This window comes from Pteropus alecto, unplaced genomic scaffold, assembly GCF_000325575.1.
Source record: "Pteropus alecto unplaced genomic scaffold, ASM32557v1 scaffold8, whole genome shotgun sequence".
In the NCBI taxonomy this organism is placed as follows: Eukaryota; Metazoa; Chordata; class Mammalia; order Chiroptera; family Pteropodidae; genus Pteropus; species Pteropus alecto.
The window spans coordinates 21,565,164-21,586,571 of NW_006494609.1; the positions used below are offsets into that span (position 1 = coordinate 21,565,164).

Genomic DNA, 21,408 nt, shown 5'->3' on the forward strand with positions numbered 1-21,408 from the left:
GAGTTTCCAGAGGGAGATAGTTAAACGTCTGTTTTTAAAGTGATTTGGGAGATGGCAGCCCCTGAGATTAGGGAAAAGCCAGAGCCACCTCCATCGTAAGTGCTGGTCCCTGGCCGCAGGGAGCTCTCGGGGGCTGATCCCGGAGTTTGGACAGGCTCAGGGGTGTCTGCCGGGAGGCTGGAGGGCGCAGAAGGCCAGTAGGCTGCTGTTTGGCTCTTGACCTGGAGGGACCAGGCCAGGAAGGGCATTGAAAATAGCAGCCACTGATCGACGGCCCTGCAGGCGCCAGGCACCATGCCGGGGCTGTACCTGGCTCACAGGCTAATAAATTAATCCATTAACAAGGTAATTATAGGTGGCACAGTGCTATTTACTGAGACGTAGAGAAAAATGGCTGGTGGGTCGGGGAGAACCCACAGAAAAATAACGTGCAGGCTGAGGTTGGAAAAGTCGGGGCTCAGGAGTGTGAGGCAGACACAGCGGAGCACGCGCAAAGCCTGGCCGGAGCTCGGTGTGGCAGGAAGTGGAGTGCAAGTCCAGACTTGTCCTCAAGTCGTCCCTGGGAAGATGGTTCCTTTATCGTTGAGTCTGTGAGAAGTTATGAGGCCAGTGGCTGGGTGGGGGTGACGGGGGATGGTGGGAAGGGCCTGGCGCTGAGGATGGTTTGGGGACAGGATGGCTGAGGCTCGGGGATGGATTGGATGATGCTGGGAGTCAAAGATGATTCCAGGTGCTACGTACGGAAATGGGGAGACCCAAGAGGCTTTGCGCCTGTTACTTTATTTCTCTGAGGCTCACTCCCCACCCCACCTCACCCCCCCAAATGCCTACAGCACCTGGTATTCCTGAGTGGTCTCCCATCCGAGTACTAACCAGGTCTGACCTTGCTTAGCTTCCGAGATCGGATGAGATCGGGCACGTTCATGGTGGCGTGGCCGTAGACTGAGGCTCACTTCTGTTCTACCCAGTGGCACCGGCAAGTAGATATTAGTTTTGTTTTCTAAACAAACAAGAGAAGGGGGTGTTGATGTAAGAAACATCCAAAACTGTACAGAATTTTTATGAGTTAATTTGAGCCAGACTGACTACATACGTGGGAGCAAGGTCTCAAATGCCCCCGAGAATAAGTTTTGCAGCTTCTTTTATGCATTGGAAATTAAAGAGGGAGCCGGAGGTGGGAGAAAGCAAGGCGGGATTGGATTACTGGACAATTAACAAGATCGGTGCCGTCTTGGGGGTTACTCCCCTCTCCAGGGGTGTCACTTCTAGTATTTCAAAGGTGTGTTAACCTGGGTGCCCAGCAGCAGTGGGCGGGGCTGGCAGAAGACCTGCACTAAAGAAGTCGTAGCCTTGGGCAGTGACGACCCACCATGACCCGCCCAGTTCGCAGTTTATGATCAGGTCTCCCTGTGAGGTTACTTCCCATGGAACCATTCCCCCCTGCTCCCCCACAGGGAGGCGATGATGGATGGGCAGTGGGCAGCCTAAGGGTGCATGCGTGTGGGAGGCAGGAGTCACGCTGTTGTCTGTGCACTGTGCCTGTCGGGAGACAGTTCTGGGGCCTCTCACGTTTCTGCATGGTCTTCTGAGCAAAGCCATGAACAGCTAATTTACTCTGGCCTATCTTTTCAAGGATGTTTGTATAGCAGGCAGCTTTGGAAGATAGAGATATCTTGTTTCTATTTGGAGCAGACTTACTTACATTCCTGGGTAATGAAGACAATGTTTTCCTCCGGAACAAAGGTCGGGCAAGTTTGTCAGCAGCCCCTTCTAGTAGACTGGGGCTTCCTGCTGTCAGAGTCCTCTCTGTACAGGTGGCACCTGGCCTGCATTGCATCCCCAGGGCTTGGGGAACCGGCCCAGCATTCTTATTCTGGCTGCTACTGTTGCTGTAAGTAGTCAGTTGTTTTTGTCTCTGACCCAGGAGTCTCATGTCTTCTGCCAGTCTGTATAACACTGTGACAGACTGACTTGTTAGCTTGCCTGCGGGGTGATATCTCAGAGACCACAAGGTTTTGGCGGTGCCTCTGGCTGCCCTAGCACAACTGGCTGCGTCACCTCTTTCTGCGCTGCTGTCCTTTCCTCCTGCATCTCTGTAAGTGCTGCCACCCAGACTTACTGAATATCTGCTAAGTGGCCGGTCCAGGGTCAGGAGACAGAGTGCGAATAAGACAGATACGGTTCCAGGCCACACGAGCATACATTGTTCAGCCTTTGCTGTCCTGTCCATCCCTAGGTTGTGACTTCATCTACTCACCTAATCTTTTTTTGAATTCATGTCATTCTCCCTGCCCTCTCTGCCATTTGGTTTCTTCCTCTGTGAGGTGCGTATTTCCGCGGTTGTCGCAAGAGTGAGAGTCAGTACTAGGGAGGTGCCTGGGGACGGTTCCTAGTAAATGGCGGATGCCAAAGGATGACTGCTGTTGTTATTTCTATTATTGATTACTGTGAATTCTGCCGCTCACTCCTTTATATAAAATCTCTCTCTCTCCCTCTTTTTTTGCCCTAAGCTACAGTATAGGGTGCAGCAAACACTACAGGATGCAAACTAAACTCCGTGTCTCCTGGCCCGTCCCTGGTCCTGTCGCACCAGCCCCGCTGCTCTGTGCCTGTCTTTTCCACTTGGTCTGATTACTGCTCCTCAACACGACACTCCCTTTGCTGCCTTTATCCTCCCATCCGTCTCCTCCAGGCAAAGCCCTCGTTATCCCCTGGGACTCAGCCTCAGGGTCCTCTTCTCTCATGCCTTCCCTGAGAGTCCTTTCTCCCTCACAAACTGCAGCTACATGTGCAACCGGCCCACCTGTCTTTGCACTCACTGAGAGGGGACTCTGGGCCATCTATCCTGAGGGAGCAGCACAGTGCTGGTCCATCCCTGACTGTGGGGTCTCTCGTCTGGCGTGCCCGTGGGACTTACACGTGGGACCTTGTGCCTTGACAGTCATGAGCTGCTTGACATGAGCCGAGGAGAAGATGCCATGACACCCGCCCCTGGGAGGCTCGCCCTCACAAACCCCGACCTGGGAGACCCACGTTGGCCCTGGGCTAAGATCCGGGCTGACGGTTTAGAAACCACGTTATTTCTGAAAACCAGTGACTTGGCAGCATTATTAAACTTGGTGAACCAAGCCTGGCTCCCCGTCGGTTCCCCGTTCTCCATGGGCCTGGGGAAGCTGGTCACCTTGCACCAGGGCTGCTCGGCTAGTGGGTTCCATGGCCGATTCCTCATCCACCTTTCACCTGTGGGCGTCGCGTATGCCGACAGCAGCTAAGGGAGGAAGCGGCCACACCCTGAGGACCTCCTTAGCATGACACTCAGTGTGTGCCGCGTGCCGTGCATACTTTGCAGTGTCCCAGTCACCCAGTGAACCAAAGTGACATGGGACCTCGGGGCCCAGAGCTAGACTTAGAGCCTGGTTTGGGGCCAAGCTCTTTCCCACGGCCTGGGCGACCTGCTGGGGAGGAAATGAGAGCCAGGCTGTTGCTGCAGCTGCCCCCTCCCCGCTCCAGGGCTGCTGTGAGCCGTCTCCCTCCTGAGGGGAGGGGGTGCTGCCTGAGTGTTCCCTCCTCTGGCGGATGGGGGTGCTAGAGACCGAGCCTTTCCCTGGCCGACTCTGCCGGGAGCGCGGCCTGCTCACGTCGCCTTCACCGCAAGGTGCTGTGCGATTAGTCTGCGTGACAGACACAGAGCTGCCATCTCATTTTCTGTCTGACTTCTCCCTGGCTGCAGTGACCCCCAGGTGTTCCTGAGTGCCGCCATCTATTTCCACCCCCTCAGTCGTAGACGGGCTTGTCATGGTGACCTGCTCCCCTGCACTGGCTGGACACTTGTGCTGCATGCATGGTCTTTTGGGTCGGCATGAAGGCCACTGCCGAAGTCCTTATGTCTCGCCTTTTCACGGCCTGTAATTTTGTATACGTCGTGCACACAGCGACATCCCTGTGCTGACTTCCTGACTTCCGTGCATCTATTAAAAATGAAAAACTTGGGCAATGGTGCGGCTGTTACAGGGCATCTATTAAAAATGAAAAGCTTGGGCGATGGTGCGGCTGTTACAGGGCAGCCCTGGGCCCCGGGGCATGCTGAGGGGGGCGGAAGCCCCTTCCCCCCAGCGCCAGGCCCACGCGGTGAGGTGTTGGGGGGTCCCCACACCCATGACTCCCGAGAATCCCATTGTTTCTCTTCTGTTTTCTGTCTTGGGACCCTGGCCTTGAAGTGCCACGCTCCGAGGAAGTTCTGTTCCCCATCCCCACGGGCCTCTCACCCCCTTTTCCACTTGCCTCTCACCCCGCTCCCCCGTTGCCCACCTGTGCTGTGGGGACCATCTCAGGGGGTCTTCAGATGAACAGGTTTTGGAATTGTCGCAAGCTCTGTTGAAAAACGGAAAAGGCTATTTCATGGGAAGACAATGACCTTATTAATTATAATTAGGCAATTCACAGAGGTTTCCGACATAGTCCAGCCTCTCGCCTTGTTGAGACAGCTGTGGGGGGTGTGGGGGGGAGGAATGTTCTATGGTAACGTCTGTGGGGCTGTAATCGCCTTCAACACATTAACGGTTTAATTTCTTCTGGAAGGTTTGGCAGCCTGGTGTTTTCATTTAGAAAGCCAAGTATAGTTTTACAGTCATCCACATTAATATAATAATTATAGTTTTGAGCAAGTAATTTCAGACACAGACATCGAGCGTTGTTTTTGGAGCCGGAGGAAGATCTCAGGTAAGGAGGTGGAAGCTCAAATCTAATCTTCCACAAACGGCATGACATTGCAAACACAGGCTTTGTGTTGTGGGCCAGGGATGGAAATGCTCGGAAACTTCCTGAGTTAAATCCTCAGGGAACGTGTCTATTTGCAGTTACCGGGAGGTTTATTTCCCCCCCCACCCCCCAAGGAGTTTTGCATACATGAACCCACCCGTATTCGGAAATATCTCCTGGGTTCTTTGTATCAGGCTGGCACATGTCTTGTGGTTGTGTGAGAATGCCCTGCGTGGCCGGCACCTCCGAGGGCGCCTGGAGGCCCCGAAGCTGCCCCCGCCTGGGCAGCCCTGGCCTCTGCCTTCTCTCCACCTCCTTGTGCTGGCCTGGGCGTCCGGCTCACGGCACATAACTTGGGCTTTGTGTTTTACCTTTCCCTGTGAACATATTTTTTACAGTTCCGTGGGCATTATTCATGTATCATTTTGGCTTCTGTTTTTAAAGCTTACTCTCTACCCATTTGCACGCCTTCAAAATAGTCATCTTCCGTGTGATTTACCACAATTTCCTAAATTGTATCGCTGTTGCTAAACAGAGGTTTGTTCCAGCAGGTTTTTTATTGTTGTTTTATAGGCACGGCTGCAATGATCATTGTTATGTACATAATATTTAGCGTCTGTGTGGTTATTTTCTTAGGCTTGATTCCTAGGGCTAGAATTACTAGCAAGACTAAGAACAACATTTAAAACAATTTTTTTTCTCGTTATGGTAATAGTATTTGGAAAACAGGAAAAAGTAGAAAAAGGAAGTAGAGATGGCCAGTCGCGCCCTCGTGCACGTCAGCTGGGAGGGCACGAGGCCGCAGGTGGCAGGACATCGAGTGGGGGTGACTCTGTCTCCGGGAGCAGGACCCTTATGGAGGGGCCGCGGCTTGTCCCGGGCGGAGCCATGCTGTTAGGGACCCTGGCTGTTTCCCTCTCTGGCCACACCCTTGGGGACCTTGGCCTTCTCCCCACCATGCGCCGCCTCCTCCCTGCCCACCCCCGAGCCGCCTTTCCCTCTCTGCCACTGGAAGAGTTTTTCTCTCTACTTTGGGTCCTCAGAGTGTGCCCAGTGTTTGGGCCATTAAGTGAGATGCCCTTTCTCCCGCGTGTCCCGCATCTGCAGCCGCCTGTGTCTGCGTGCCGCTGGCCGAAGCCCAGGTTCTAACCGTGTTCAGGCAGAGGGGGGGCGGCCGGCACGCCTCCGGACTGAGAAGGAGCCTGCTTCCTTTTTAATGGGGTTGCCTTTCGTCTGTGTTTCTCATCTGGGGATGTCCCTTGGGGTAGAACGTCCTTTGCTCTGTGCTGGCTTCCTGTGCACCGGGGGAGGGAACAGAATTTTCCTGAGGCCCGTTGGTTCCTGAGGTCGATCTTGCAAGGAGAAGTCTGCTGAGCCCCCCTCGCCCCGCGCACAGTGGGGGACTGCACCATCATTGCCTTCAGGGACCCCAGAAGAGTGGCAGAAACAGGCAGGAACACCATCGCACTGTTACTGCGTGCGTTTGTCCGTAAGCCATACGTGACACTGACTTTGTATTTTTAGTGTTTATAGAAATAGCATCACATTTTATATCCTTTCGTAATTTGTAACATGAAACATTATAGCTTTACAGTTTTTTTCATGCACAAGCGCGCATCTGTCTGGGTCATTTTGAACTGCTGTGTAGTATTCCAATGTATGAATAAACTAGTTTATTCATTCCCCTACTCGTGGAAGGTTCCGTAGCTTTTACCTTTTATCTCTCAAACAGTATTGCAGTGAACGTGCGTTCCAGTTTTCTCTTGCTATGTAATAAAGCGTCTCCAAACTTAGTAGCTGAACACAGTATGTTATTTTGCTTGTGAATCTGCAGTTTGGGCCGGGCTTGGTGGGGAGAGCCCATCTCTGCTTCACCTGGCATCAGTGGGATGGCTTGAAGGCTGGAGCCGGAGTCATCACATGACTGAGGGTGACGCTGGCCGTCAGCCAGCTCCCTGGCTGTGCTATTGCCTGGAGTGCTGCACGTGGCCTCTGCACGTGGCCTGGGCTCCCTCACAGCATGGAGGCTGCTTCTACAGGGGAGCAAGCCTGGCCAAAGCTGGTCGCCTTTGCGACTTACTCTCAGAAGTCAGGCAACATCCTGTTTGCTGCATTCTGTTCATTAGAAGCAAGTCACTAAGGCTGGCTGCCATTTAGGGCAAGGGGACTTAGGCCCGGCCTTTAACGGGACGAGTGTCACGGTGTTGGCAGAGCTGTTGCCACGCCACCACCCTCAGACGCACCTCCTCGCACCACCTTTGAGCGGTTCTTGGACCCCTGCAGGTGGGCCGATGGGCCTTGGCGTGTGCCCTTTGACCTGCCTTGGCGTTGCCAGAGTGCCCTTCTTCACGCCTCTCCAGCACCCGCTGTTGCCCCTCTGGGGGTGCGGGACAGGACCTCGCTTTAACGTGCCTGCCCACCGGCGAGGCCGAGCCCTGCGCAGCCTGCTGGGTGGGCGTCGAGTCCCCCCGCCAGGCTGGTCGCACTGAAGAAGTTGGAAACGTCAGGGTGCTGTTTTTCGGCTCATGATGTCAGCTTTCACGAGGGAAGTGGTGAGTAACCCGCAGAGTTTATTGCAAACTATTATGAAGACCTCGGAGTCACTATCGGCATGAGTCACTTATGAAAAAATACGATTTCGGTGACTGCAGGCCGTATTCGTAATGGGATGGATTTTCGTTTCATCTCTCACTTCTCTATAATTGGCCCAATTTGAAAACGCCCCGAAGCTTGCTTGCTCCTTGTCTGGGATCCCTGTCCTTGCTCCGTTATCACAGTGGCCGTAAGAAACGGTGCCAACATGTGTCTCTCTCTGAGTTTTTGCTGTCTCCTCGGTCATTTGATTACTGCTGGCGCCGAGCCCCCCACCTGGTCTCCTGCCGGAGCGGTGCATTCATGGAGCTTCCGGGGACCTCATTTGCAGTTGGGGGGGTCAGTGGGTCTCGGGTTGGGAGGCTCACCTGGACCCATGGGCTGGGCTGGGGTCCCCCCTGGGCCACATGGCACCCCACTGCTCAAACTCACCTTGTTTACCGAGCCTGTGGATCACAGAGCAGTCCAGGACCTTCAGACGCAGCACGGAGCCTGGCTCCCAGGAGCGTTTGGGAAATACGCACTGAACCAAGTAATTCACAATGCTCTGTTATTACAAAGACCAGTCTGATTTACTAGCTTGTCTGAAAAACATCTAGAAGATAGCCGTGTCTGACCAGGAGTTTAAAATGAATTCCTAAACTTTCCTTGAAGAGTGAGCTTTTGGCTACTTTTTAATTTAATTCGGTTCCGTCTGAACACTCAGTCCTCGGCTTACTGGAGAACATTCTCTTGTCTGTCTCCCTCCTGACGGGGGCGTTCGGCTTATTATCTGTGTTTAGAACCGGAGCCTCTGCTTCGGAAATGAAGCCTCGAAGCTTCATCTGCGTGCTGAGCCGCCCAGCCCCTCTGCAGACGCGCTGGAAGCAGCCTCTGCATCCAAATCAGGGCCCCGGGGAACTGCGCGTGCCGGCGACTCTTCCAGGTTGGGTGGGTGCAGTGTGTCCTCGCAGGGCCACTGGCACCTCATTGTCTAGATCTCGGGATGGGGCACAGGCCACTCCATAAGCGCAGGGGCAGCATCTGCCCGGGCCAGGCTTGGTGCTGGTCTTGGGGAGGCCAGTGACTGACGGCGCCCCACAGAATGGCGGGTACAGACAGAGCTGTCACCGGCCGTTCCGTGGGGCTCTCCTTTTACCAGCCAGAGTAGCTCTAAATGAGGAGTTCTTTGCCTGCTGTTTCGGGGGAGGCTTGGGGGTATCCATATGTTCCTTTGGGGAGCCCCTCAGCCGGCTGGCCTGTGCTGAGTGGGTGAGGCCTCCCAGGCTGGCGGGGTGGGTGTCCCCAAGCCCTGACTCTCCCGAGGCCGTGCCGCTTGCAGGAAGCCAAGTTTCGGAGCTCGCAGTTTTCACGCCACATTTTAGGTGCCAGCAAAAGTCTGACGAGGGCAGGGCAATGGCTTCCTTGCTGTGACAAGTTTGTTCACACCCTGACAGTTTGTATCCCATGTAAACAAACTCGTGCCTGCTATCCTAATTAAACCTCAGGCTTCATTTGCATATTAAGAGTTTGCAGGACACATCCTTTGCCGTTGGGGATGTCCCCCGGGCTTCCTCGTCTGATGACGCAAATGTGACCTGCCTGTGCTTGGCCAAGGGCCCCAACCTCCTGTCTGGGTCCTGAGGGCGAGGACCCGCCACTTGCTTGGCGTTTGGAGTGGACCATTCTGGGCCGGGGGATCCGGGGCCGGGTCCTGGGACCAGCCCTTCCTGGCTGCGGCCTTGGTCTCCTAGCTGGTGGGGGTCAGGCGCTGGGCTGATGTCAGGGCCCCTTCCAGCAGCCGCCTCTGCCGTTGCCACCTAGCGAACACCTGCTGCGGCCCGGACTGCCAGGCACCCGCAGTCGCGCTCGGCGAGTCCGATCGTCGCGTTGCACTTGCTGGCGAGCTGAGGCCCGACGAGGCGAAGCCTCTCCCTGAACCGGTGCTCCTCCCGCCTGCCCCTGATGGCACGCGGCCGCCTCTCACCCCTGACGTCCTGCCTGCCACAGCCTGCCTTGCTCCTCCCGTGCCTCTCGGATCTGGTGCTTCAGTCGTCATTGACACCTTCGGTGTCCGTGCCACCACCCTTCCTGCTCGGCTGAGGGCAGCGGGCTCAGAATATCCTTCCGGGCCATCCCCATCTCCCAGGCAGCCAGAGCGAGCTTTCTCAGTACCGTGCCCGAGCCTGCCCTCTCTGGCCTTCGGCTTACCAGGCTCGGGATCGAGTCTGCCTCTGCTGTGCTGCCGGCCAGCCCAGCCCATCCCCTCAGTGTGCATGTCCAGCTGACCCTACGGGCCTGAGCTGTGACAGGGCAGGGCTGTCACCGTGCTGACCAGCGCTCAGCCACAGGGGGAGGCATATAGCAGATACTGGGGAGCAGCCGTAGGGTGAGTGCAGACATTGCCATAGCGTGCACAGAGACAAATGAGGGAGACCAGGTTCAGGCCCCCATCTGTTAAGTTCCCCAGACCTCTGCTCTTTCTGCCTCCTCCCGCTGAACGTTAAATGTTCGACGTGGAAGGACACCCAGGCCGAAGGCTGGCGTGCGTGTTTCACAGTAAACGTTCCTGGCAGCTTAGCGGCCTCTGCATGGAACCCATTAGGCAGCGCTGTCATATGCCGGTGACGCAGGGGACAGGCCATGTCGATGCGGGATGTTATGAGGGCCTTGTCGTGTTTTTTCGTTTGAAGGAGATCTCGAAAACGACAGGCTTTATTTCGGGGGGTCTCTGTTATTCCAACAGTGTTCCCTGGCTGAACCTCGTGGCTTTGTTCCAGAACTCTTGCAGGTATTGAGCTAGGGACAGAATCGAGATGAATTCAGCTTAGTTTCAGGCGTGGCTATGAAGCCAGAGAAGTATCTGGGGGAAGGAGCCCTCAACAGGAGCCAAGGGACAGTTGGCTGCGGTCGGGGTTCGGCGCCGAGCCTTCCTTCAGAGGGCTGGCGTTCCCACCCTGAACTGGACGCGCGTGAGCACGAGGAGCCCCCCCCGCCCCCACATAGCAGCGGGCGTCACGCATGTGCATTACGCAGCGTTGTGTGGGGGGGGTTTAAAAAATTAATAGATATGTCCTTTATTTCTCGAACAGCCAATGCTTGGAATTAATTTTTTCTGGCCCACTAAGTCTTGTGGTTAAGAGTACAAATTAAGCTTTCCGGGGCGATCCATCACGAAATCATTGAAAAGTCAGCGTGGAGAAGGTAACGGGCTCTGTGTTCCGTTATGTCTGTCGGGTTATTGTTTTCTGCAATTACACTTTTCTTTGTTTTTCTTCTTTCGTGCTTTGGGAAATCAACCTGAGAATGGGCTTCCAACTCGAAAGAATTATTGGCTATTTTTCCCAAATGGGATTGCCCTTCCAGAGAACAGTGGGCATCTATGTGACAGGAAGTTATAAATTCGTGCTCCGGGTTCTCTGAAGAAAGCGTGCGTCTTGGGCAGTGGCGCTGTGGCACTGTATTTCAGGCGGGCGTGTAGAGCTGTCAGAAGCCAGTAAAGTCCTCAGGCGCCAGCCCGTGCCCAGCCAGCACCTGTCAGGTGTTCTGCGTGTTCTTTGCGCAGGATTAGAAGGCGGATGGCCGCGAGGTCAGTGGCGCCTTTCTCCCTGCAACGTGCCCGTGCCCCAAAGCCCGTCCTGCGGCGTCAGCCGTCCCACACTGCCCCGTCGTCCACGCTCGCCGTGTCTCTCCCATAGAAGGGGAAGGGTCCTCACCCCCCATTTGTTAGAACCCAGTGGGTGGCAGGCGTGGTGCCGGGCAGTGGAGCACACAGACCAGAAGATGTGCCTCTGCCCCAGAGATGCTGCCTGGTAAGGTGCCGCCCTGTCCTCCCTACCGTCGGCTCCCCAGGCCCTAGGGACCCTGCCGGCTGGGCTCTGTGCCCATTACCTCTAGTGGCAGCTACTGAAATTACAGGCAGAGGGTCTCAGACACCATCCAGTCACTGAGTGTCTTGAAACCCTCTAGAGGCCACCCTGTGTCCCCAGAGTAGAGCCCAGAGTCATTCCCAGGAAGCCCCCGCCTGGACACCCAGGCTGGGTTAGGTGCCCCCTCCAGCATGTTCCCACTGCCTCAAATCTCCTCCCTCACAGCCCTCATCTGTCACCTCTCAGACTGTGTCGCGTTCGTTAACTGTGAGGCAGGGACTTGTGGTCTTGCTCACTGTTGTCTCCAGTGTGGTCACAGCGAGCAGCATGCAGTGGGTGCTTTGTAAACATCTGTGGAGTGACGCGCAGTGCCCTGGAGGAAGGAGCCAGCCCCGGGGGGCCGGCCTCCTGGTCCCGAGCGGGTGACGGCCTTGGAAGCTGTCGGCGTGGTAACGGAGGTCGCAGGGGCAGGAGCTGGAGGCGGCGTGCGGATGAAGGACGTGCGGCAGGGTCCCAGTCATCACTCTCCTTATTAAACCGGCCTTATCGCTTGACACCCTTCACCACTGAGGGAGCGATAACCTGTTTCAGAGTGCACGTTCACGGGGGTCTGGGCTGCTGCCGCTGAGAAAAATGGCTCAGGCAAGATGGTCGGGCCCGGTGGGGGTGGCCGTTAGGCCAGCGCCGAGGGGCTCCCTTCCCCTGCCCACCCTGTGATCCAGGCAGAGGCACCGAGGGGCAGGTCTGTGTGCTCCACTGCCCCGTGCCACGCCTGTCATCCGTTGGCGGAGGGAGAGGATGCCCAGGCCAGGTCGCCGTCCACACCCCTGCTGCTTCTCCAGCAGGGCGGCGGGCTGAGGGGAGGAGAGAGGCCTGTGGGCGACGTTCCTGCCCCCTCACTCTGGCGCCCCCCGCCTGGAGCCGGAGGCCTCTCGGTCTTCCCCAGGGAGGCCCGGTTCTCCCGGGCAGCACTCACCACCGCCACTCTGCCCACCCTGACTGAGGCGTGGCCGCTGTTTGAGGGCGCAGCGTCTGGAACTTAGTGCGCAGGACACGACTCGAGGCTGTGCTGTGGCCATCTCAGGTCCCCGCATGTGGCCAGACACAGGCGCCCTGCCCCGCTAACTCCAGGTGGTGAGGGCGACGTGGGAGGTGGGCGGTCCCGTGGGGCAGAAAGACGGGATGACTGAGCCAGGCATTCCCGCGTGTGTGGCCAGGTGGGTCAGTGTGGACGCCAGGATCGGGTGGCCTGGGCGCCGAGCCTGGCTCTGCCGCCCACCAGCCGTGTGTGCGTGGGCCGCCATGTTAGCCTCTCTGGGCCTCAGTTTCCTCTTTCGTGAGGGGTGGCACCTGCGCACTGGTGCTTAGCCCTGTGGCTGTCACCCGGGCACGGGGCGGTGTCCGCCCTGTGGGCCATGTGGGTGAGCAGACCCTGCCTGTCGCTTCTTCCTCCGAGGTGCCCTACCTGGAGCGGCCCCTGTGAGGAGCCATCTCGCTTCCTTAATCACGGCTACATCTGTCTATTTTGTCTGCTCTCTCTCAACAGTAACGCACCTTAGCTTTTATTCTGCTTTAACCGTAACTTTAATTGAGTTGCACATTCGTATTTAAAGTCTCACAGGTATTGATTTCACGACAGTGGTTGGTTTTCCTTCTGCCTTTCCCGAAGCAGCGTCGCTGAGCCTTCCCCCGCGTCCGCGGCAGCGGCCGTCGCGGTCCCCTGGGCCCCTCTGAGTCACCTAAGACAGCTTTCCGGAGCGCCAGCTTCACTTCCGCCCAGGTGACCTCAGACCCCACACTCACTGAATCAGTGTGTGACGCTGTCACTGGAAACCTTTTTCCCGCGCCGCAGGTGCCCATGCGTGAGACGTTGGCACGTTTTGTTTTTCTGCTCGGCGCTTTGTTTTCTTCCCCGGGCTTTGATCTGGGTCTGCACAGCGGGACCCACGCCGACGCCCTGTTCCTGACCCTCTGCTCTGTCAGAGGTGGTCCGCCCAGCCCCTAGAACCCCAGCCCTCAGCTTGTCACCTGCTCCTCCTCTCCTTGGGGCGGGGGGAGGGCTGGGGACCAGGCAGCATGGCAGAGGCCAGCTCGCCACGGGGAGAGGGGTCATTGCATGCTCCCGGCGCTTGGGGCTGAGAGGAGACTTACCTGTCGGCAGGTGAGCAGGATGCGAGTGAAGGGAAGAGGAGCCGCCCACCAGGGACCCACGCGGTTCAGGGTATACACTGGCTCTCTCCTAGGAGCACCCACTGTTTCTCTGTCAGGATGCCTTTTATAAACAAGGTCCCAGTGGCTTGGGCGGGGCCCAGGCAGTCCTACACATGGAGCCTCTGGGAGCCTCAGATAGTCAAGGATTCAACCCAGTAACATACGTGAAATGCTGTGCCTTGGTCTACAGGGGCGGCCATAGCGAAACACCAGAGACTGGGTGGCTTCGCAATAGAAATCCAGTTCCTTGCCGCCTTGGGGGTCGGCAGTTCGAGGTCGGGGTGCCAGCGAGGCGAGGCCTCTCCCTTCGGGATGCGGACGCCCGCTGTCTTGCTGCGTCCTCCCAGGGCCTCTCCGCCTGCAGGAGAGAGCGAGTGAGCAAGCCGGCCCTCTGGTGTCTCCTCCAAGGACCCAGTGCTGTCAGATCAGGGCCCCGCCCCTGTCACCCCACTGAACCTTAACTACTTCCTCGGAGACCCGCATCTCCAAACATAGCCACACCAGCACCTCAGGCTTCAGCATGTGAATTTGGGGGGACACAATTCAGTCCCTAACACACTTCATACATTGCTTGGCATGTGGCCTCTGCTCAGTGAACGTTTGTTGCACGTGAATCCGAACGACGTTCAGGTCCGGGAAGCTGAGGTGGCACTGGCACCGGAGGCTCTGGCAGAACCCGGACACCGAGGACCCTGGGGGCGTGTGTTCTTGGGAGGTGGATCCCCAGGTCGGCCTGCCGGCTCTGGCCGGCGTGGCGTGGTATGGTGGGCTGGAGGTGAGGTCCACCTCTGCCCTTCTGACCCTGGTCCCTCACCTCCTGACCGTCTTGAGGAAATGGAAGAATCGTGAGATGTGGCCGAGGCGTGGGATGACACTAAAAGGGGCCGCTTACCGGGAGCCCGAATTCTTAACCTGTTCATTAATGACGATGCCTCACCTCCGAGTGATTAGCTCCAGGAAGGCAGGGGGTTCGTTCTGTCGCCAGCGTGTGAAGCAGCGCCTGGCACAGACGAGGTGCTGCCGGACGGCCGGCGACTTCATTAAGAGCGGGGAGGTCCCACGTGAGCAGAGGAAGGTCCCGTGCCGGCAGCTCCGCCGCTCAGGCTGGGAAGGGCTGCCGTCCCCACTGGCAGGTGAGGACACTGAGACGCAACAGAGGGGCCCCGTGGCGTATCCTAGGTGACCCAGCGAGGGAGGCTGCACCCTGCTGGGCTCAGAGGGTGGGACGTGGGGCAGGTCTCAGGAGGGCCAGGCTGGGTGGACCAGCACAGGAAGCTTGTTCCTTGCTCCCCGCACTGGGCGGCCTGTGCCTTTCTGGCTGGGGAGGGGGGGCCCTGGGGCTGGCCATTGCGGAGGTGCCCCTGTCCTCAGCCTGCAAGGGCAAACCGCTGGCCTGTCGTAGTCTCCGTGGCCAGCCTGTGGCAGGGGTTTCCTGCGTGAGTGAGTCCGTGGAGGGACTCGTTAACCGCTCCGACAGACTTAAATCAGTGCCGTTTCTGCTCAGCTGGTTAATCCGTCACTCTCTTTGGCCCCTGACGTTCATTCCGAAGTGACTTCTTCTTTTATTAGTGTGGCGAATTAATGTATGACCTTAAAATATTGACGTGACTTGATTTAGGCATCTGTATCCTTGGAGCTTCAGTTAATAAAACAACTTTTGATAAGACTAGTGGTTTTAGAACATTTAGACTTAATTATATTTTCTAAAGGATTTTTCGAGAATTATATAACTGCTTGGCAAGGTACTTTAATTCCCTAGTTAGCTGAAAGAAATTGGTTTTTCCTTTGGTTTTGCTTAATACAAATTAAAAGTAATATACATTTGAAAAAAGCAGTTAAGGGAGTATTTATTAAAGCCGCCTCTCTCTACGCTGGGGGAAAGTCCACGAGAGCTGAATTAAGCGTGAGGGCGATGCAGGGCGGTCAGAGCACCCCTTGGCCTGGAGGAATGGCAGAGCGCTTCTGTCCAGCGCCGCCTTCGTGGTCCTCAAGGACGAGCGTGCGGCTGCGTCCGGCTTCCCGTGTGTGGTAGCGTGTCGCGCTCACACAGCTCGGTGTCCGCACCGGCAGCTCGTGCGTCACGACAGTGTTGAAACGGGCGCTGAGGAGAATCAGGTGTTGTATTCTCATCCCGCCCAGGTTGGGAAGTCTGCCAAAGGGAGCAATTTGAAAATAAGAGGAGAAATGGAGGGGAAGGGAGAGTATCTCATAGAAACACTATCTGGGAAGAAAGTGTCATAATAAGTCAGTGGTTGTTACCCCACGTGTCAGAGTCAGCCCCTCTCCTTAGCGGTTTTCGGAAAGCTTACTGTCACAATGCCAAAATCTCCCCAAAGCGTAGCCCGCCAAAAGAGACCTTGCAAAGAGCTCCGCCGAGTTTACCAGCCCACCAAACAAACAAACAGAAGCCCCCTCCTTCCTTCTTTTTAAAATTTCTTGTCACAATTTCAGACTTAACGGAAAAGTCGTGAGAATAGTGAGGCATCGTGAGGCAGGGCAGAGTCGGGGGAGACCGAGGCCAGCACCGGGAGGAGGAGCGTGTCCTTTGGCGGAGAGTGAAGAAAGAATCAACACACACGCCAGAGTCAGAGTCAAAAGAAAGTTTATTAGAGAAGGTGTCACACTCCGCAGAGAGAGTGTGGTCTCCTCTCAGAGGCACAGAGAGAGAGGGACAGTGGGAGGGACTCTCAGTGTTTGGGGAATCTATTTTATATAGCATTCCTTAGTTCCTGTGTGATATACTTGAAAAGACTTCATTAACCCATTCGCTTTGACGTGGACACACAGTGAGGACGGGGAAGAGTATGCAGCATGAAAAGGTGAGAATATGCAGAGCAAACGGCCTGCTGGCCGATCCCGGCCCTCAGACCTTGGGTTCCCCACGCTCCCCGTATTCACGGCCCCTTTCTCCAGTAGTGTGAAGCTTGGCTCCCATTTTCACAACACATTTCCACGCTTCCTTAATCCTAGAATGTCAAGAAGTCAGTTCAGAATCGCGAACCTTAGCAAAAAAGCCTACCGATTAGAACTCTTTAATAGTTTTTGCCTTTGGCCCGAGGGCATATAGATAATCCAGCCGTGTTCACGTATTTCTTGGGTTAGTTCTTCTTGCCTTTCTCCCTTCAGTGTGGTTTTGTTATTCATTTCGAACATAACTGGTTCATCTGTTTTCCCTCGTATCCTACTTTGGGGTTTCCTCCCAGTCGTGGACTTCCTCCCTTTCCTTTCCCCTTCCCTCACTCCCTTCTTCCTTCCTTCCAAGCCATTAACATCTTTCCAGAAGTCCAGTCCATACAGTCGTAGCGCGGGACCCCCACCCCAGTCCCCTTTCCCACCCGCCCCGGCCCCGGCCCCGGCCTGCCCCGCATGTCCCCAGTCTCCTTAGTCTTTGGTTCTTCCTTCTCTGTTTCCTTTTGCTCAGATGGGTAGTTTCTTACTTCCCTGTCTTTCTTCATAGAAAGTAGCACATCACGTACCCTCTTTTGCATTTTGCTTTTTTTCACGTAATGTGTCCAGTCGGGCCACAGCGGTCCCTGGTGTCCCCTGGTGCTTTGTCATAGCCGCAGAGTATTCCATCGTGTTCTCCTTTCTGGCTGGCGTTTGAGTGCATGGAAATGAATCGGTCTGTGAATATCCAGGCGCTGGAAATAGCACAAGCCTTCCTAGATGGTGGTGGGGTCTGGGCGACACCCGCCCACTCACGGCCCGGCCGGAAGTGAGTAGATCAAGGCTTGCACGCCTCATGCCCCGCATGGCAGGGGCGGGCGGGGCCCAGGCCCCACCTCTGGGCCTAGCCAGGCTCTGTCAACTCCAGGATGGCTGGGTGAACAGCTCTTTCAGTGGCCTCCAAACTGTTCTGATCACATATCCCTACTATTAAAAAACCTTTTTGGAGCATACGACTTTGAGTATATAAATACTAACTATTCTGCTGATATGTTATAAAACATGTACACACACCAACAGGAATTTTAGAAAGCTGATATTAAAAGCAGATGTAGGTGGAATGTCTAATGCTTTCTCCTGGGTTAACCCCATCCCTTGGGATCTCTGACATGGCACCCAGGGCTGTGGGTGCCGCCAGCCCCCAGGGCGGGCTCTTCAAGGTTCTCGGGTATGGAGAGGCTCGGAGCCCAGGCTCAGGCCTCGAACTCCTGGAGCGTCTGCTGTCCAGCCACAGGTCCTTGGGGCGTGTCGTGTATGAGCCTTGCATCTCATTTAATCCTCCCATCAACGAGGCCTTTTCTGTGTGGCACCTGGAGGCTCAGAGAGGTTAAATGCTTGTGGAGGGCCACACAGCTGGTGGTCGGAGGCCAGGGAAGGGCTGGGACTCAGGGCCGATGGCCAAGTCCGGGAGCGGCTTTTCGCCACGGCCTGCGAGCTTTTCTTGCTTAGAATTCTCTTGTACCCGAGACGGGTTCAGTTTGCTTCAGTGTTGCCTTAATGCTTTTTGGAATCCATTTCCTTTGTTTATTTTACAACAGTACCATTTGCAGTGAAATAGTTTTACATCGAGCTCCCGTGTTTTCGTGGTGTTTTAATGGCATCTCAGTGGCGTCTGCATGGATTTGCAGCCACGTACTTTTGTCACCCCGACTTCCCTGCAGAATGGCGCTCTGTGGTAGTGTGGCCCTGGACTGTGCCTGAGCTGCTCTTCAGGCCCATGGAGCGGCCTCTGAGTCGGGCGGTCCGTGTCTCCCGGGGTGCGGAGGCCCCTAGGGAGTGGAGGGAGGGAGTCGGCCCTTGGGCGGCTGGGCCTCACTTTGCCTTGTCGTTGGGTGCTCCCGAGGTGACTGTCTGGCCAGGTATCACCTGTGCAGAAGGGAAGGTCCGAGTCTCTGCCTCCAAGCCGCCTGAGATGTGGGGGCGCTCCCGGCCCGGAAGCCAGAGCGCCGGCTCCAGGGGCCTCGGTGTGCTCGGGCGCCCTGCTTTCCATTGTTGTCCGCTTGTCCCTCCCCATGCCGAACCATCTGTTCTGCCTTTTTGTGTGGGAAAACGTGGTACAACACTTAGAGTCTTGCCTGCTGGAGCACAGAAGGCTCCAGGCCTGGGGCTGTGCCTTAGCCCATTGGGTCCCTCAGGATTTGGTGCGGGGCAGGAGCCAGAGTCGGGGCTCAGTGCTTGCTTGTGGAATGAATGAGTGAGTGAATGAATGAATGAATGGACGAATGAGTAAATGCTCGATTTTATGTGACTGAGGGCTGATGGTGGTGGTAAGAAAGCGGGGGACGAAACCCAGTTCCAGAGACTTCTGCTCAGGACTAGCCCACTCGCTGGCCGGGCCGTGTGGAGCCCCGCCCCCTCCTGCCTCTGTCGCCAGGACGCCAGCCCCAGCCCACCTCCGCTGTGGCCCAGCCTCGCGTGGATGTGGCCTCAGCACCCAGTACCTAGGGCTAGTGCGGTAAACGTCCCCCGACGCTGTGTGGCCTCGGTTTCCTCACCTGTGAGTGGGGACGATGCCCACCAGTGTGCCGCAGGCTGGGGCGGGGCTGGCGTGCTCTGCCCAGCACCCAGACACCCGGGCGTCAGCTCCCACTGCGGTCATCGTGACCACTGCTGTTTCACTGCCACAGCCGATGTCTGCCCCCGCTAGTACTGTCCACCAGCACGTCCACTGGCACGTCCACCAGCACGTCCACCGGCATGTCCACCGGCATGTCCACCGGCACGTCCACCGGCATGTCCACCCACAGCCACCGACGCCCTTCCTCGTGGGAGAAGAGGCGAGAGAGGCTGGGACCAGCACGCGTCTGCCAGTTCACTCGGGGTCCTAAGCGGACGACTCAGGATCGGGGGGGTCGAAGGGGTGGCCACCCTCCCTCCCTCCTTGCTTCTCATCTCTCCTGAAACAACTCTGTTTTCTCCAAAGCAAGAAAGCAGTGGTTTGGATCAGGGACAGAAGAATCCCCAGGGCCCTGTTTCACACGGTCGTCCCATTTCTAAACTTAAGTTAATAAGAATAAACAAGATAGTAGGTGCATTTGCACGGGAGGAGAATATTATTCTGCCGACTGTGTAAATATTTGCGTGTTCCGGTTCTCTCGTTTTGTTCGCGGGGTCTCATTTCTGAGTCTCGTAATGAAGTGTGATTCGGAGAAGCTTCGCAAAGACAGGCGACCAGTGAAATAACTTGATTTGCGCAGCAAACTCGGTTTCAGTGACTCCCTTTGATCAGTCGTTTTAGGCCCCTTCGACTTCCGTGTGACGTGACAACTTCCAGCCGGATGAAGACACGACTTTCAAACACTGCCAGGAGCTCAGAAGAGGTTTGTGATATTGTCGCCTAATAAGAAAATGCATTCATGGGCAGGATATGAAATTTGCGGGCTTCGAATGGATCTGAGTTTGTAGTTTTAGCCCTCTGCGCTCCTGCCATTTTCCAGGCTATGAGTAAGTTTTTTTAATTAAGTCAAATTGAATCGAATGAGCTTTTATTGAGCGCCCGCTCCCCGCCAGACAGTCTCCTTCACCCTTGCAGCGCCTGCGGGGTGGCTGTGGGGAGCGAGCCAGCAGAGGCCCTTCCAGGGGATAACTGCTGCGCAGGGTCATCCAGCTGGCAAATCTGGGAGGTGGGATTGGAAATGAGGTCTGATTATTATGCGCTTTCATCCCCGGCTGATTACAGGCAGAGCTGATTAGGGAGAAGAGACAGGTTGAGTAGCTTCGCATATGTTACCTCCTTTAATCTTGTTTAATCTTCTCAACCACTCTGTGAAGTTCAGGTTTGTTGCATTTTCCTTATTTTACACCTGAGGAAACTAGGTGTCAGAATAGTGCAGTGATGTGCTCAGGGTCACACAGCTGGTGAGACACAGCTGGGACTTGAGTTCCTTCCAGGGGCCCCCTGGCGAGGGGGTCTGCATTTCCTCCGGCACGGGACTGACCGCTGGCCTGTGTAAGTGGCGGGGCGCTGGCGGCTAGGGTGCCGTCCTGTCGGCCGAGGCCAGGGGTAGAGCAGACGTGGGGCCGGGCTTCCGTTTCCTGGGCACGTTCTAACTCCGTGCCCTGGGCAGGGGGCGTCCGTCCTCTCTGACCCTCAGCTTTCCCACCTGTGACACATGGGTGTCGCATTGCCACCTAGGCTTGTCGGCAGGATTACAAATAATCTATGTGCGGTGCCTGGCGCTGTGTCTGACTCGTGGTGTGCCCTGCAGGAGGGACCCGCCCTTGGAGCTGTTTCCTGTGCTGGTGCCGGCTGTGGCTCAGAGCTGCCGTTGCTTTAGCCCCTGGACTCCGGTGCATCATGGAGCTGATTACCGGTGGAGACGGGTGACTCATTCGTGGCATTTTGCGTGGCGTTGTGCAGTTCAGCCCGGCACAGCACGCCACACCCACAGCAGGTACTCAAGGACCATTAGTGTTTATGAAGGTGATAAAATTGCCCAAATGGAGGGAAGCCGTCAAAATAAGAGCCTTTGCCTGTCTCATGAAAGTTGCCTTGCAAACCTGATGACTGTTAGGCTGTCAAAAAAGTGTCATCTGGATTTCTCACTGGAGACAGAACTCTCTGGAAGGGCAGTTGGGCAGCGCCTGATTGCTGTGCGGGGGTGGACGCATTTCGTATGACAGCCAGTTAGAGAAATTAGCAGAGATCTCGAGGCGATGCGCTCAGCTTAACCCTTCGAATTGCAGTAGTTTTAAATGGCTGTAGACCCTTCATACGCCACGCTTTCTCTGAAAATAAAAGCAATTTTGAATGTTTGAAGGATTTGCAACAGAAATTCCTGCCACCGTAAACCGTGTCGGGGTGCCGGGAGCAGCCGAGCACATGCTCTCCTGTGCGTGAGGGAGGCCGAGAGCTTTGTCCAAGCCCCAGTGCAGAGCGGGGACAAGGGACCCCGACTTTTGGTCCACGTCCAGATTTACAGGTCAAAGTAAGAGTTCATTGTTTAAAAACAAATGCGGGGAAACTCACGTGAGAGTCCCCGAATAGTCATTTTTAAATCGTTCTCTGATAAAGATAGAACGCTTCATTGAGGCAAATTGCAGAATTTCAGAG

At 56.0% G+C, this 21,408-nt stretch overlaps 1 protein-coding gene and 1 pseudogene across 3 annotated transcripts in view; one reads left to right on the top strand and one right to left on the bottom strand.

Annotated features, from left to right (window-relative positions):
• Window positions 1-21,408, top strand: part of WDR25 (WD repeat domain 25) — a 123,869-nt gene that overhangs the window by 28,866 nt on the left and 73,595 nt on the right. The gene's annotated exons all lie outside the window — the stretch shown is intronic.
• Window positions 825-943, bottom strand: LOC112473975 (annotated as a pseudogene).